The sequence below is a fragment of the Myotis myotis genome, unplaced genomic scaffold (genome assembly GCF_014108235.1).
Source record: "Myotis myotis isolate mMyoMyo1 unplaced genomic scaffold, mMyoMyo1.p scaffold_m19_p_11, whole genome shotgun sequence".
In the NCBI taxonomy this organism is placed as follows: domain Eukaryota; kingdom Metazoa; phylum Chordata; class Mammalia; order Chiroptera; family Vespertilionidae; genus Myotis; species Myotis myotis.
Genome location: NW_023416315.1, coordinates 6,423,994 through 6,437,701, shown reverse-complemented (window position 1 = coordinate 6,437,701; position 13,708 = coordinate 6,423,994). Strand labels below are relative to the sequence as shown.

The 13,708-nt window shown below is 41.7% G+C and overlaps 1 pseudogene; it reads right to left on the bottom strand.

Moving 5' to 3' along the window:
* Positions 1-3,233: 3,233 nt before the first annotated feature.
* LOC118666551 lies at positions 3,234-3,831 on the bottom strand (annotated as a pseudogene).
* Positions 3,832-13,708: the final 9,877 nt, after the last annotated feature.

Sequence of the window (13,708 nt, the reverse complement as noted above, 5' to 3'; positions counted from 1 at the left end):
CATAAGGCTCAGAAATCAATTAATTAGGACAACCCAAGGTCGTTCAGTTCCTGAGAATACTAGTAAAAATTTGCTTTGTATTTCATTTCTCATGCCAAATTACGTCCAGTCAGCATATCAGAGGTACTGCAATAAAAACAAGTGAATAAATTGCCAACCAGAGAGATACACCCTGAATTTGATTATTCAAACGTCTCCCTTAATCAAATTCCAGGGAGAAATTAAAGTTCAAAAGATTAACAACAGCCTTCCTTGTTAAAGTCCAAAATTTATTTTCTCTAATTTCATATTCTGCTCATCTCAGCTAAAAGAATTGCCTTAACCTTCACCCATAATGGCTTCCTGCCAAGCTCCCCAGAGCAGTGTAGTGGGAGAGTCCCGTGGCTGACTCCTCTCCCTCCTGTCTCCCAGACCCCACAGAGCAGTGCTGAAGCCCAAGGTTCATTGGTTTGGATTGCCACTACAACAGGTTCTTAGGCTTTCTCATTTTTGGTGTCTCCCCTCCCCTTCCAATACCCAGTTTCCTCCTTCTTCATGACGCCAAACAATGGAGTTAGGATAGAGTGTGGATGCACAGACGTGAAGCTGTCTTACTCACTGCTTCTGTGTCCCAGCCTTCATTGGATACTCCCACTTGTTTAGAAAGAACTAGCAACCTGAACATTTGACACACAGGTTTTCTGTCACTAAATAAATATAAAACCCAAATGTTTCTCCTTTACTTTCTGAGAAGCATCGATCTCTACAGCCCATCCCTCTGCCAAGATGTGCCGATGTCTCCTAGCAAGAATCTACCCTCCAGCCTTCTGGGAACTTCTGAGCATTCAATGTGTGTGACCGTCTTTGCTCCACGCGTCATTATGAGAACCTTGGTAACACTGTCCTTAGGGACCATGCCACATAATGAGACCCACTAGGTTTGGGAACACAGCTTCATAAATAAGAAAAGTAGTTTAACTTACCTACAACTCTAATATCAATTTTTGTAATCATTACAACCATTTTTGATAAATAGCTTCTGACATTTAAAATACAGCTCTCAAATCTCCCTTCTCATTAAGAAGAAAAATAAGCGGAAGTTGTGGAAACAGCCATTCCTCCTGGCCCTATTAATGGATGGTTGGCTTTTTAAATAAATGCTTTCACTATAAAACTAAAACATGCATATTATAAAACACTTGGAAAACCCAGAAAACTAGACAGAAGGAAAAAAGCACATTTAGCCTCATTACCCAAGAAAAGAACATAGTTAACATTTTAATGTTTTCATTTATGGCTTCTTCATGTATGCTTATAAAGTATTTCTTTGGATAGAAAATGGGTCAATTACCCTATTAAATTAAGCTATTCGTTTAATGTAATTCTAAATGGCTTTTTTTTTTTTTACTAGAACGCAATTCTAATAAAAATTCCCATGGATTTAGTTTAGAACTAATTCACTCTAAGTTTAACCAAAAGTATAAATGGATCAGACTGCAAAAGAAAAAGTTTTGAAATGGCCAGAAAAGAAGCAACCTGGTAATATATATTAAAATTAAAAATGCATATAAGCATTGACCTAACAATCCAACTTAAGGAAATTTTCTTTTAAAAGTATAACACTAGGCCCTGGTCGGTGTGGTTCAGCTGTTTGGGCATCATCCTGTGCACTGAAAGGTGGCTGATTTGATTCCCAGTCAGGGCACATGCCTGGATTGCAGACTCAACCCCTGGTAGGGGGCATGCAGGAGGCGGTTGATCAATGTTTCTCTCTCACACCAACATCCCTCTCTCTCTCTCCCTCTCCCTTCCTTTCTCTCTAAAAATTAATAACAAATTTAAAAAAAATTACAAATATATTTTTTTAAAAATTTTAAAGACTAACACTAGAACACAGAGACATGTCAAAGGGTTTGTTTGCTTGGTTTTGGCATTGCCAGTAAAGTGTGTTGAATTCATCACACTTTTCAATTCATGGAACATTAAGTGACATCGTCCACACATGGAAGGACCATGTGCTGTGTTTGGTTTTCTTATTAGTGTGTTTCCTTCTTCCTCTGTCCCCAGTAATCACACACCATGTTATAATGATCCATGCTCTTAGGAAGGGCACCTAAATTGCCTCCTGGGCCTTTTTAGCACAAACAATGCACAGTGAACACCCCACACTCTTCCTTATGGATCTGTGTGAAGAAATGACAGAGCAAAGGCTGGGGGATGCATCTAAAGCGGGAGTTAAAGGGGAATTATATATATACTAGAAGCCCGATGCATGAAATTCGTGCAAGGGGCTCAGCCCTCACAGCTGCCGTGGCTTGCCTCGGCCCTCACAGCCCCAGCTTCGTCTGGAAGGTCTTCCGGAAGGCCATCTGGAAGGTTGTTCAGATGTCCGGTCTAATTAGCGTATTATGCTTATTATTATGCTGGAAGCCCGGTGCATGACATTTGTGCACTGGAAGGTGTGGGGGTCCCTCAGCCCGACCTGCAATCTCTCCAATCTGGGAGCCCTCAGGGAAGCCCTCTCCAATCCTGGAGTTTCTGTCTGTCTTTGCAATCATATGAGCGAATTGTCTGAGATCCCAACTCAGTTTGGTTTGTTGCTTACAGAATAATAGAGGCTTTTTCTTTGCTTCATTGGTGGAGATTTCCTGGAAGTTTTAGGATATCTTCCCTTTAATTTTTCCTAGACACACTGATTTTACTTATGTCTCTCACCTTTGCTTTCCCTCCATCCCCCACCACAACAGTAACTTGCTCCAGGCTCACTTTGCTCTAGTGTGTAGGAGCTCCATCTGCCACCAAAACTACTCTTCCCAGAATTCCTGGTGCTGCCCGCGATCTTGGTTTTCCCTTCCTGCTCTGTCTCCGTCCCATGGCATCCCACACTGCCAAGTCCTCCAAGCTGCCAGCTCTTCCTCTCTGCTCTCCATCTGGTGGCTTGGGGAGCCAATTTCCCCAAGCTGCTCCACTCTCTGCCAGCTCTCCTGCTCTGCTCTCTGCCTGGCACCTGTGTATGCAAATTAACCCACCATCTTTGTTGGGTCAATTTGCATACTCACTCCTGATTGGCTGGTCAGCGTAACAAAGGGATGGTCAATTTACATGTTTCTCTTTTATTATATAGGATGGATGTGTGTACTGACACACACACACACACACATATGAAGAAGAAAGTCTGAAAAAGCAATTATTAACTTTTTAACTTTTTATTTTTTTACTGTCCTAAATTATTAGGTAAGCATTTTACAAACATATTAGCAGTAACAGTGGAGCTGGAGAGAATTGTGCCTTCTCCAAGGTGCAGGGTGAGAATTGCCCATATAGTGTGGTGAGACTAGTGGCCCTTCCCATGGCCATGGCTCTTGGGCCTGCAGATGTCAGCCCTTGCATCTCCCTCTGCTTGTGGACTGGTTTGGTGATCCACTGGGTGCCAGAATTTCTTTGGACAGCCTTATGGACTGGATCAATGAGCATAACCTCAGAGAATTTGTCCGTGGAATCTTCACCAACCCAGGAGGAATGCAGGACTCTCAGCACCCACAGTGGCATCCAGCTCACTCCTCGGCAACAGACTGAAGACTTGAGCAAACGTTGGCTGGTTAACACCGTGGTGGACAGGCTTGCCTTAGGTCGCCCCCTTAGGAACAGGGCATTTGCGGCCACCATGGTGCACACAAATCCGATATATGGCATAACCTTGCTTGGCCTCATATCCCAGCCTGCGCACTTTGTCGGGCAGGATGGGGCAGGGGCCCTGTGGAGTGTAGAGATCTGGCGGTACTGCCAGCAGCACACCCTGAGAAGGAAACACATTACATCAGCCTGCTCCTGGCTATACTTGTAAGCACCCATCTTGGTTTACCAGATGGCTGCAGCCAGACAGGAACAAAAGTCCATTATTAACTCCTTAAGTTCCATCTCAACAAGCTAAAAACAAACAAATAGGGACACAAAATCAGCAAATCAGACCCAATGAATGAGAAGAGAAGAAATAAAAAAGAGCAAAAATCAATAAAACACAAAAAATACAATATAGGAGAGGTCAAGAAAGGTCAAAGGAGACCCCCGGCATCTCCTGCAGAGGAGGAAGGAGGAGGAAGGAAGCCCTTCAGTAAAGTTTCTCCCTGGAAAATATGCCTCAGGGATACTCAGCAAGGCCTGGGGCGGACAGGACTGATCCAGCCTGGAGAACAGAGAGGGGAGATGAGCCCCTGGGCTGGCAGGTGTCCCCTGCTTGCTTGTTCACCTTTCAGCTCTCAACTTTCAGTGAGAGATATGGAGTGAGACTGGTGTACTAGAGAGACACAGCGTGGGTCTTACCGAATTGAGCACCATTTCTTTTGAAATGGTCTTGGTTGGGCTAAAGCCCGAGACCCCTCTGGATTTAGAAATGGCTCCAGGCCACACTGTTCTCTTCCCTTTGGTTACTTGAATCATCTAGGAACTCAGCTCTTTATCCACAAAAGAAAACAAAAGGTTTCAGTACCTGAGTTTATGGAAATTTTTAGTCTGCTCAAAAAATTCTATTCCGATACGTCCTTAGGAGAGGAAAGGAACACATTTTCCATGAAACTCTTAAAAATTATTCTCTAGTCTCATTAAGAAATATAATGCAAAAATCCACTAAGGACAATGTTCCCTCTTTATACAAAAGGTTACTGTAGAAAATACCATAATAAGAACGTTGCAAACGAAAGAGAGATGGAGATTACCCTAATACATATTCTTGCAATAAAAACTGAACTGGTAGCTGATTGAAAGTGTAGAGGAAAATGAGTTGTTGTGAAATATTACACAGACATTATCTCTCATAGAGGTGAACATCATAAAGAGGACATGTTCAAAGTAAGTTGTCTGTACTCAGCCTGACAGTTGGTAGTTTGTCTTAATTACCTTTGAGAATAGAGTTTTAAAGAAAACAATGCCTTTAATGGTTTGTTCTGATCTCTTTTTTGTTCTGGTCAATATTTCTGTTAATGACCGGGATGTGGATAGGAATAATATGCTGATCTAATAACCCTAACCAGAGATGATGGGGCGAGGGGTTGGGGAGGGCTCAAGGGTGGCTGCCCCAGCATGAGAAGCAAAGATCATTAATGGTTCAGAGGGCGGGGCCAGGGTCCCATATGGACCAGCCTGTCAGCCAGGAGCCGTCCTCTATCAGCCAGGCATGGGCTTATTTAGTTACAAGGTCAGGGGCAATCCACAATTCTTGCGTGGCATCTGGGGCAGGGGAAGCCAGAGCCCCAGGGTATGCTGAGCCCATCATGGACTTGAGCTGCATGGCTCAGGATTTAGTTCTGGATTCTACTCATGAAATCCTTAATGCAAGTGCACTGGTCCCAGTTCAGAGGAGGACAACTGAGATGGGTGAGGCATCAACATATTGTCACCAGGGAGCTAGTGAAGAAACAAATGGCAGAGGAGATGTATGGAAAACATAATATGTGTCCTCAAATGCTTGAAAGGGATCACACAGTGACAGGACTAGGCTGACTGCTATTGCCAAGGGCTGCTGGCTGCACATCAGTGCGAGGTAGAGGCGCCTATGTAGGAAGGATGAGCCCACTGCTGAGGGTTCAAACAGAGGCATCCATTAGGGAGGACTGCGGGGCATTCTTGGGTTAGGAATAGTGGTGGCTGGGGATGGCCAAGGATTAGAAGACTGGCCCAGGCGACCTCCACGGTGACCTCCACACCACCATTCTAGGAGCTCCCAGGGAAGCAGGCTTGCTCTGGTGTCTTCCTCCTTCCTCTCACCATTCGTATGAAAGAGCTCTGATTACACCAATTCTCACATGCAGGATGACCACGCCCCAAACTGACCATTGATTTTTCCAGAATCAGTAAATGGGCCATCTTATCTACCCATATCCTGGATGTGCAAGTTGGTCTCCTGATTCTCCTTCGCTGCACCTAAGGCCCAGAGTTAACTTGCAAATTTGTGGTCTTCACTCTGCAGGGATAAGTTATGAGCTGGGTCTTTTAGACTCCTCAGCACTGGGGGTGCTATCATCTTGGCCCCGCCCCCACCCATCCACCCCCCCGCCATCACTACATGAGTGGAAGCAAAGAAGAAGGCCACATATTAAGTCAGAACAGATGTATTTGAGATCAATGATATATTTGAGATGGTCAGAAGTCAAGTTATTAGAATAGCTTCCTGCTGTGGCAAAATTAGGATATGCTTTGATAACATTGTTTAGAATTAAATTTTTCAATAATTTGTGTCAACATTTGTCCATGTATGTACTACTCATCGACATCACTTTCTACGAGTAAGGGTTCAAAACAGGCAGAATAAGAAATCATTAACCCCTAGGAGATCATGGCCTCTGTGGGGCCTGGGGTTTAAAACAGCTGATGTCAGGAAATAAGAGACAGAGAAGCCAGGAGAATTATAATAAGGGGCTCTCTCCTGTGCAGGGCCTGTGCTGGGAAAGCCAGGAGCAGCAGAAGCAGGCTCTGTGAGGGTGCTGGGGGGCAATCCTGGGCTGAGGGCCTTAGAGCAAAGGTGCCAGAGCACAGACCAGAGTGCTGCACAAAAGAATCAAGACTCCCAGGCCTGACCCTTCTTTCTTTCTTTCCTTCCTTCCTTCCTTCCTTCCTTCCTTCCTTCCTTCCTTCCTTCCTTTCCTCCTTCCTTCCTTCCTTCCTTTCCTCTTTCCTTCCTTCCTTTCCTCCTTCCTTCCTTCCTTTCTTTCTTCATCACTCTATCACCTCACAGAAGAGAGGACTAAGAACTGCCTGAGATTATTACAGATGAGTCCAATTACCACTCACCACCATCCATCTCCCTGAGAAGAAGGGTGACAAGATCCTGCCACCATAAGGCCAGGCCCCAGGGAGGCCAATGGGAGCACCAAAGATGTCATGTGATAGGTTCTTCTAAGGCAGCTGTTCTCCACGTTTCTCGCTTGGGCCACGTGTGTTGGCCGATGTTCACTTGCCCAACCTAAACCCATGGGTGTAAACTCACCCTTGACAAACATAATTGGCACTCAATTATTTGGCATGACTTTTTTTTAGCATTTCAAATTATGAAAACAATAAAATTAGGCACTTATCTCAAAAAATTGTCCCTTGAAATGAAATGACAATAAACATAGCCAGCCTCATTTTTTAAAACTTTCTGGGGTTTTTTGTTGTTGTTGTTTTTTGGTTTTTTTTTTTAAAGAGTGCTGTTTGCTGCCTGTGGGCTCTGCTAAGATAGAGTAAATGGAAGACTTGCAATTCCAATTGTAATAGCTCAGACGCCCTCTCTCTCACTCAGAGTCCAAGTGCTAATGACAGACTGATCTCTCATCTATGTTATTATCTCTAATTGCTGATGAAATTAAAGGATTTTCACACTTTAATTCTGGAGGAGCAGCGATCCCCCTTCATTCATCACAGCAGCCACAGAGCCGACAAGTGTGGGTAATATGGGGTTCTGGAAGCTTATAGACTCTTCTGAAAACTCCCTAAATGAAAGCTTTCTCTCAGGTGGAAACATTCTCGCATCCAGAGTGCCTTCTCTTCATTCATGTCCCACTGTCCCTAAACATCCAAGAAAAGATAAGACCTTAATCCAGGAATAGGAAGAGGGGGGTAACAGGAGCCCAGTGGGAGAGATATCATCACAGAGAAGGAAAGCTGAAGAGCCTCTTTCTGTCTCTTTCTTGCTTTTCTTTTTTTGCTTTTCTTCCTTCCTCCCCTCCTTCCTTCCTTTCTTTTTCACTCTGTCAACTCACAGAGGAGAGGACGGTCTGTGAATGGCCTGAGATTATTACAGATGAGCCCAATTAACATGTGATGAAAGCACAATCTTGTTTTCTTCCCTACAAGCTTTGCTAGAAACCAAGGACCAGGTTCTTCTTTGCACACAATGCTCAGTCCAACACATAACCCAGAAAATTGGGGACTTGTACCTCCCTGGTCCCTTGGTTATTTTCCAAGTAGAGGCAGAATTGTGCAGTGATTAAATACAAAGGCTTTAGCACAGGCCTGACAGGTTCATATCATGACCACACTGTTCACCAGCTGTGTCCTGTTGGGCCTTAGTTTTCTTGTCTGCTAAGTAGGGGTGATAAGAGTATTGCACTGAATTTGTAAAAAGAGACACTACTGTACCTAAACTGATTAGCACGGTACCTGACATGCAAGAGGCACTCACCTTAGGCCACTTGATACCTAACTATTAACAAAAGTGAGAAAAATGGTGCAAGGTGTGTGGACCATGAAGTCAAATTGGGTCCATAACCTGGATTTAGGGTTTGTTTGTTTTTTTATGTGACCTTAAGCAGGTTACTTAATTGTCTATGGCTCTGTTTTCATGTCTGTAAAATCGAGATAAAAATAGCACCTATTTACAGGATCACTATGAATAGTAAATGTTTTAATCACAAAATGCTTAGAACACAGACCTCATACATATCATCTGTCAGTGTGTACTATTCAGCTGGGGAAAGGACCATTTCTACTCTCCCTCCCCCAGTCCTATAGCTGGATTGGAAACCAACAAAGGCAGCTTGCTTGGGCTGATTCTAGGTGGCTATTTGGGCCTCTCTTGCCAACCGGTAGCTCATGGGTCCTCCCACTGGCAATGGCAATCCTCCCTAAGCCTTAGTAACTGTGAACTTCCCATCACACCTTTAAATACTCTGGACAGCTGTGAAGGACTCATGCTCTGGGACACTGCACGTGAGACTCCTGTAAGGCACTCCTTTCCTGGCCTCGTCTCATCCACTGGCCTGCTTACCCAAGACCCAGCCATGAGTTACCTGCTCAATAACCCTCACAGGTAGAGCTGACATTCCCTCCTCTGGGTGGCACAGCTCTTGTTCATAACTATTCTGGGACTTACCATGCAGCATTTGACTACTTGGTTATCATGTGACGTCTTCCCAAATAGAAGGGAAGCTCTAGGGCAGTGTTCTCAACCTTCTGGCCCTTTAAATACAGCTCCTCATGTTGTGACCCAACCATAAAATTATTTTTGTTGCTACTTCATCACTGTAATGTTGCTACTGTTATGAATCGTAATGTAAATATCTGATATGCAGGAGGGTCTTAGGTGACTCCTTTGAAAGCGTCGTTCGACCGCCAAAGGGGTCGTGACCCACAGGTTGAGAACCGCTGCTCTAGGATGATGACTGTTCCATTCATCCCTGCTTCCTCAAAGCTTTCCTGTGGCCACCACAAAGTATGTGTCTAATACATCTGTTAACCTAAAAACAGTAAACCTTTTGTTTAAAAAATAATTTATTGACTTTTTACAGAGAGGAAGGGAGAGGGATAGAGAGTTAGAAACATCGAGGAGAGAGAAACATCAATCAGCTGCCTCCTGCACACCCCTTACTGGGGATGTGCCCGCAACCAAGGTACATGCCCTTGACCGGAATTGAACCTGGGACCCTGCAGTCAGCAGGCTGATGCTCTATCCACTGAGCCAAACCGGTTAGGGCAAAACAGTAAATCTGTTCAGCAAGCCAGTTTATTATATTCTCAGCTTCTTTCAAGCTCACCCCACTGGCCTGAAATCATACAGGGCTTGTTTTTTAAATCTCTGTAGCCCTAGGATAGCCAAGTATACAGTAGGTGTTTAATAATTATTTATGGAGTAAATCAAAGGGTGAACTTGCAAGCTGGTTTCTTTTTAACATAATAACTTATTACCATATAGAGTAAACCAATCTTTCTTGAATCAGATAAATAATACAATGAGTCAAAATTAAAGGGAAATTAAAGATAAATAGTATAATTTAACCAAAACTAAGGTAGCATCTTGTAAGTAGAATGTTTCACCAACCTAATACATTGGCAATTGTTTTGAAATCCTAAGCCTTGCTCCTAAGGTAAACTATGGCAGTTCAAAATTCACTGAGTTTTTAGAATTTGCATTCTGAGATTTCATCCCATTTCTTTAATCAATCTATTAAAAAGGAGCTCAGACAGATGTTTTGCTGTTGTTTTCTTTTTCCACCTATCTCTAAGATTAATGAGAAACCAAGGTTGAGACCGTCCTGTTCCTCTAACTTACTGGCCCTGGGATCTTGAGCTAATTTTTCATTTCTCTAAGCCCCATTATCCTCACCCGCCAACTGAAGATAATTATCATGACTCCTTCGAAGGCCGAGTAATGTTTAAATGACACAATCCCACAAGAAGTGCTGAGCACAATACCTACAATGCTGAACGCATGGAATAAGCATTATTATTGTTTTATTAGCGATATAATTTTTGTTATTAGAGCATGTGCCACACTGCCACCCATGAGCCAGCACTGCTGCCATCTTAGCCCAATATCCTAACTCCAGGCTCCTGTCCTTTGTATTCAAATAATGGAAACTAGGCCACCCTGCCTGTCCTAACCTAACTTGTCAAGTAAGAGAGAGGCTGGCTGATAAGCATTCCAATCACCCTCCCTGCTGTCCGTCTCTGCTACTGAGATTCCAAATTTCCCCTCTATTTCCAAGAATTAAAGTAGGCAACTCTCAATGAGGTTGCTTGCTCCTGGGGGAAGAGAGAAAGGCAACAGAGAAAAATGCTCTAAGACAAAAACTTTCAAAATATTATCTATCCCCAAAGAGTGAAAAGGTATAGCTGGGAAAAACCTGCTATGTGGGAAATTGTTTTTTTTTGTTTTGTTTTGTTTTGTTTTTTTTTTTTATTGATTAAGATATTACATATGTGTCCTTATCCCCACATTATCAGGGAAATTGTTTTGAAAGTTAATTTGGATTCATTCATTATTTCCCTTCTGTTATGTCTCTGATGTCCTTAGAACTCTGATGTCCATTTCCGTTTCATTAAGAAGGAGCTAAGTGAGCACATTCTATGCAAATCATAGCACAAATGCAAACTCTTTAAGATAAATTTGGAAATCAATTTATGTATTAGTGGCAGGGAAAGCAAGGTAAATATTTATAAGAAAAATAAATGCTTACGTTAGGAAAAAAATCCTTGAAGAAAATAGCCCAGGAACTCCTATATTCATCTACGAGGGTAGAGGTCATAGAAAAACAGAAACAGTGTCTTAGAGTTGAGAAAACATCAATAGAATGTTTTCAGTGGCGACCACATGGATACAAAGTCTACTGGGCACCCCACCTTCCATTGATTATCAAAGGCAACCTTCCCAATGACAGTGAAGGGGAAACACTGTTATCCCAGGATTACAGGTGAGGAGGGGGTGCTGCCTGACTGGTACTGGGGTGACTCCTCTAAACATGAAATTAATTGGTGAAAGAATTTCTTCATCTTCTTCATAATCAGAGTCCAACCCTTATCCTAAATATGCTACACACATTAAACTGTACTAACACAACTATTTGTCTTCTCATAATTGGACAGTTGGTTGACATCCTGTTTTGCCTCCTAACTCTAAGATCTCCATAAAAATATCCAATTGGATAAAGGAGGTGGTTATTATGTGTCACTCCCTCTGGTGGGTAGAGCTAAAAATGGAAGGGCAGTGATCAGAGCATGGGCTCGAAGACGCGGAAAGATAGTGCGGGAATTATTGCAAATATCTAAGCAGACAGAAAGAAGCAAAAGGAAGGACTAAGTTAGCTCCATCCAGGAGCCGCCTCTCTCTACTCAGCTCTGTGTGAGTCTCTTAACAGACATCTCCCATCCAGCCGTGGATTTCCATGTGAAGCACGTCTTAGTCCTGAAGCCAGGATGCTGATGATGTTCATAATAAGGCACTTTGTGAAGCTGTTATCGCAATCGCTGTTCTAACAGAATTTACGTCTGTGGCCTGGTCATCTTCCTGGCTGTGTATTTAAAGCTTTGATGAGGCATTGTTTCCATTTCAAAAAGTCTTATATAGACAAAGAAAACACAACTACAATTGTTCCTTTTAAAAGACGTAAATTATTTCCCTGTTGAAGTTTTCTTGGCACACAAACTTCTCAGAAACAAAGTGGATAGTCTATCTCCAAAATGTAGTTATGTTCTCTTTTCCTTTTCAGTTCTAGACCTGATTAGAGAATTCTTCTGCCATCTGGCTCAGTCCTGAGAATCCCAAAACACTGGAATTATGAATTGGAAAAAAAAAATCTTTCTATTCGTATCTTCTATTTATGTGTTAGCATAGTGAATGTATGACCAGAAGTATTTCCATGTGTGTGAAAGCTCCACCCTCCTCCCTCCCCGCCCTCTCTGTTCCAGGAAGGATCCTAGACACCAGACTACAAATTCAAGATACAGTGGTCTCTATGTTCCAATAGGATTCTGAGAGCATATGTTGCCCTTCCAATTCCTAAATGTCTTAAAATAGGTGCTAAGTACATATGTACCATTTGACTTCTCTTCCAAAAAATCTTTTTATTGTAAGGAGAAAATTGAGGCAATATGGATCTAGAGAATGGTCACACATGGTTAACAATTAAAGTCCCATTAAATAGATAAAAAATGGGGAGTGGGGAGTTCCATTAGCATAAATAACTAAAAAACAATGAGGAGATTATTGAATTCTTATCCAAGTAACATATGGTATTTAACTACAACAGATATATGATTGTGTTCTATGTTTAATAATTTGTAGCTCTTCAAAATGTTCTAAGCAGCGCAAATGTTTGACATGTATTATTAAAACACATTCCATCTTTTGTTTCACAAAATATATATATATATTTTTTTACTTGGAGATTTAACTGATGTGGATAATCAAATATGGATAAATATCCTACACTTGATCTTAGCCAAAAGGCCGAGAAGCGATGATAAATATCCTTTTAGTTTAGTTGGTTTATTTCTTTCAAGTCTTGCCTGTCTTACTTTCCATAGAACTCCTTAAATGTCCTGATCTGTGTTATACATCAATTCCTCTATTTTTTAATTTTCTAAAGAAAACTATGGAGCTGAGAAATGAGGCTCACCCATGACTCCCACTTTCTCCTGAAATTTTCCAATTTACTCCCTATTTATCAATGATGATGATGATGATGGTGATGATGATGAAACCTTCTATTTTATTGACTCAAATGGCATTCAATAGGAGAGGCCATATAGCCAATGCAACAGAAAACAGAGTGGAAGGTACTGGAGGGGGTTTCTAGGTAAGCTCCTTTAAAAAGATCTGAGTCCCTGTAGGAAATACAAGGCGAAACTTATAGGATTCCAATGATAATATGAAACATAAACAAACTTGTCTGAGTCTTTGAAAAAAGCATGTGGACAACAACTGGTAGGTCAGGAAATTGAGGTTCTATAGACTACAGTAAAATTAATAAGGGTGCCTGACACCTTGGCATATGAAAGCATTTGTGTGTGTGATTAATCATCTTGTAAAGGGAATTCCATAGTTTTCTAAAAAAAATTATATGAAAATTTTAAAAATATTTCAAAATACAGATCTTGACTTCAAAACATAATTCAAGAAATAAATACAAATATGAAATTGCATTGGATTGAACACAAATATCAACATTTGGAAACCATCCACAAGTACTTCTTTGGTCCAAGAAGAAATCAAAACACACATTACAATATATTGAAGGACATAACGAAAAAAAGAATACTATGTATCAGAATCTAAATGATATTGCTAAAAATATATTCAGAGGAAAATTCATTGCCTTAACCATGAACGAATGGAAGTACACATTAAGCATTTAATCTAAGAGGTCATATAAAGGACAGCAAAACTAAGACAAGGGGAAAAAAAAAAAAAGGAATAGATAAGCAACAGCAGCAGCAACCATACCTCAAGAAAATTTTTTGAGGAAATGACCAGATCAGT